General features: G+C 56.0%; 2 non-coding genes across 2 annotated transcripts; both read left to right on the top strand.

Annotated features, from left to right (window-relative positions):
* Window positions 1–1,077: 1,077 nt before the first annotated feature.
* On the top strand, window positions 1,078–2,955 carry LOC139968313 (small subunit ribosomal RNA). The gene has a single exon (XR_011793319.1). It is a non-coding gene; the product is annotated as a small subunit ribosomal RNA (ribosomal RNA).
* A 605-nt stretch (window positions 2,956–3,560) lies between these two features.
* On the top strand, window positions 3,561–3,720 carry LOC139968340 (5.8S ribosomal RNA). Its single transcript, XR_011793345.1, has one exon. It is a non-coding gene; the product is annotated as a 5.8S ribosomal RNA (ribosomal RNA).
* Window positions 3,721–3,878: the final 158 nt, after the last annotated feature.

The following is a 3,878-nucleotide window of genomic DNA, read 5'->3' as shown; positions in this document are numbered from 1 at the left end:
GTTTTCATCGCGACCATGTGTTGCAACTCGGCGCTCGGTGCGGGGGTTTTCACCCACTCGCCCCGTGAGTAGAAGGTTCTTTCGTGCATATGTATATATACAATCCCAGATATTGAGCTTTTTCATCCGCAGAACCCCCGGTGGAGAAGAGAGAGAGTAGAGATGAGAGAGAAAGGAGAAGGGAGAAGGCCTCTCGCGTTGCGTGGTCGATGGCACGAGTGCCATGCGACCAGGCGAAAGGCAAACGGCAAGCCGACGGCGACGGCAGGCCGCCCGACTCACCCGCAGAGAATCTGGGTCTCGTTCGAGATTTCGAGATCTCTTAAGTGTAGCGGGTATTGGCTTAAGTGTGTGATCCAATGGTCAGAACGAGCGGGCAGAGTGAATCGGATTCTATATATGAGGGGGGGTAGTAGAGTCGATCCAAGACTCGAGAAGGCTTTTAATGTCTGTCGTGTGTGTATACGTGTCATGGTTGGACTCCAGCGGGCCCTTTCGGTAGGGTCAGCCGTCGTTTCATCGCGACCATGTGTTGCAACTCGGCGCTCAGAGCGGGGGTTTTCACCCACTCGCCCCGTGAGCAGAGGTGTCCCTCCGTGCACACGTATATATCGACGTTCAGATATTGAGCCTTTTCATCCGCAGAACCCCCGGTGGAGAAAGAGCAGGACCTCGGTGTCGTCAGATATCGAGCTTTCTCCACGGGACCCGTTCGGGCATGCTGCCGTTGCTGCGACCATGTGTTGCACTCGGCGCTCGGTACGGGCTTTTTCATCCAAGCAACGAATGCACGCTCGAGGCGTGCGATTGCTCTCCCCTGTTCCAGTGGACGAGCCGTCGCCCTCCCGCGTCGCTTCGAACCGGTCCCGTCTCCGAGGCGGGACCACTGCGACTCCTCTCGAGACGACCCAGTCGACTCGGGTAGAGATACACACCTCGAGAATCCCTTCGGGCGGTTCTTCGATCACTGTACCGTAATAGCACGGCATCGACAATTGAGAATTCAGAGAGAGAGAGAGGGGAGTGCGAGAGCGACTCCCGGACGGCGAACGGGCCCAGCCCGGTTCTGTCGACCGTTACCTGGTTGATCCTGCCAGTAGTCATATGCTTGTCTCAAAGATTAAGCCATGCACGTCTAAGTACAATCCTGAACATACAAGAGAAACTGCAGATGGCTCATTAGATCAGTTATGGTTTATTGGAGAAAGTCTTATACCATGGATAACTGTGGTAATTCTAGAGCTAATACATGCAACAAAGCGCCGACCCTTCGGGGGAAGCGTGCTCTTATTAGGAACAAGGCCAGCCCGGTCCTTTCGGGGTCCGGTCTCCGCTGGTGAACTCTAGATAATCATGCCGATCGCACGGTCTTGCACCGGCGACGCTCCCTTCAAAAGTCTGCTCTATCAACTTTCGATGGTAAGTTATGCGCTTATCATGGTTGTGACGGGTAACGGAGAATCAGGGTTCGATTCCGGAGAGGGAGCCTGAGAAACGGCTACCACATCCAAGGAAGGCAGCAGGCACGCAAATTACCCACTCCTGACACGGGGAGGTAGTGACAAAAAATAACGATACAGGCCTCTTCGGAGGCCCTGTGATCGGAATGAGTACACTTTAAATCCTTTAACGAGGATCTACTGGAGGGCAAGTCTGGTGCCAGCAGCCGCGGTAATTCCAGCTCCAGCAGCGTATATTAAATTTGCTGCAGTTAAAAAGCTCGTAGTCGGATTTCTGGCCGGGGCGGGCGGTCCGCCGTGAGGCGTGCACTGCCCGTTCCCCTTCTCCCCGTCAAACGGGAGTCGTGGGAGATTTTTCCCGGCCAGTGATTCGGTTGGTCGTGCGGTGCTCTTAACTGAGTGCCGTGCGAGACTGGAACGTTTACTTTGAGAAAATTGAAGTGTTCAAAGCAGGCCAAAGTGCCCGAACAGCTCAGCATGGAATAGTGGAAGAGGACCTCGGTTCTATTTCGTTGGTCTTGAGATCCTGAGGTAATGATCAAGAGGGACTGCCGGGGGCATTCGTATTGCGGCGTGAGAGGTGAAATTCTTGGATCGTCGCAAGACGCCCGACAGCGAAAGCATTTGCCAAGAATGTCTTCATTGATCAAGAACGAAAGTCGGAGGATCGAAGGCGATCAGATACCGCCCTAGTTCCGACCATAAACGATACCGACTCGTAATTCGCCGGCGTTCCTCCCATGACGCGGCGGGCAACTCTCCGGAAAACCAAAGTCTTTGGGTTCCGGGGGAAGTATGGTTGCAAAGCTGAAACTTAAAGGAATTGACGGAAGGGCACCACCAGGAGTGGAGCCTGCGGCTTAATTTGACTCAACACGGGGAAACCTACCCGGCCCGGACACAGTGAGGATTGACAGATTGAGAGCTCTTTCTTGATTTTGTGGATGGTGGTGCATGGCCGTTCTTAGTTGGTGGAGTGATTTGTCTGGTTAATTCCGATAACGAACGAGACTCTTGCTTGCTAAATAGTCCGGCCACCCGTCGTGGTGAGCCGCGAACTTCTTAGAGGGACAAATGGCTTTCAGCCATACGAGATGGAGCAATAACAGGTCTGTGATGCCCTTAGATGTCCGGGGCCGCACGCGCGCTACACTGGCGCAAGCAGCGGGTACATTTGCCCTCGGCCGAAAGGTCCGGGTAATCCGCTGAGACTTCTCCGTGCTGGGGACAGGGACTTGTAATTGTGTCCCTTGAACGAGGAATTCCAAGTAAACGCGAGTCATCAGCTCGCATTGATTACGTCCCTGCCCTTTGTACACACCGCCCGTCGCTACTACCGATCGAATGACTTAGTGAGGCCATCGGATCGACCGTCTGGCACCCCCGGCTTCGGCCGGTTGTCGAGGCGCGACGAGAAGACGGTCAAACTTGATCATTTAGAGGAAGTAAAAGTCGTAACAAGGTTTCCGTAGGTGAACCTGCGGAAGGATCATTAACAGAACCCTTCCCCTCCGTGATCGGAGAGGGAACAAAGGGGGAATGTCGGAAAAGCCGTCACAGAGAGACACGCGGAGAGAGCAAATTGGAAAAGCCGGGGGGACTCGAGCGGGGTTTTCACCGCCTCCTTCCCCGTTCCACGGTCGAGGTCAGACCCCGCGCTTCGCCTTCGCTCTCTCCGACAAAAAGGAGACGGGCGTGTCACACACAGACCAGCCCGGGGAGTACCCGGTTCTTCTCTCGTCGTCTGTCTCACGGAGTCTCGCACTCCCGGTAGCTTCGAGGGAGAAGTCCCGCAAGGGTGGAGACGCCGTCGCCGTCCGCGGCGCGGCGCTCCTCGAGGCATTCTCCGCAGGGCAGAGAAGGGGCACCGGTGTCGCCCGATTTCCCCCCAGTCGGCGAGTCTGACTCGCGCGACCCGCCCTCGCGGCGGTGGGGGGAAGGAGGGAGCCCGCTTCCCCCCTCGGCTCGACGGAGGATATTTCTTTCCAGTCACAAGCAAAGAAGGCACAGAGTCCCCGTGTCCTTTCTCCTTCCGTTCCACTTCTTCCCTCGGCTCTGAGGAGAGTTTGCGAACGCGGGAGTCTTCCAGTGGCAAATGACAATTCTTGGTGGTGGATCACTCGGCTCGTGCGTCGATGAAGAACGCAGTTAGATGCGAGAATTCATGTGAATTGCAGAACTCACTGATCATCGACTTATTCGAACGCAAATGGCGGCTCGGGGATGCTCTGCTCCTCGAGCCACGTCCGTCTGAGCGTCTGAAGACAATCACTCACAGAGTCGGCGTGTTCGCGCGCCGGAGGAGCGCCCGGCCGCAGCCGTCCCTTCGACGGCCGGCTGCGTCGGGTCAGTGTCAGATGGAGTTCTGTGATGTCGGCGCCGGTGAAACTCGGCGAGCAGGCTCGATCGGTAACCGGG

Source organism: Apostichopus japonicus, chromosome 5, assembly GCF_037975245.1.
Source record: "Apostichopus japonicus isolate 1M-3 chromosome 5, ASM3797524v1, whole genome shotgun sequence".
Lineage (NCBI taxonomy): Eukaryota > Metazoa > Echinodermata > Holothuroidea > Aspidochirotida > Stichopodidae > Apostichopus > Apostichopus japonicus.
The sequence above is the reverse complement of the archived record's forward strand: the minus strand, read 5'-3'. Positions and strand labels throughout refer to the sequence as shown.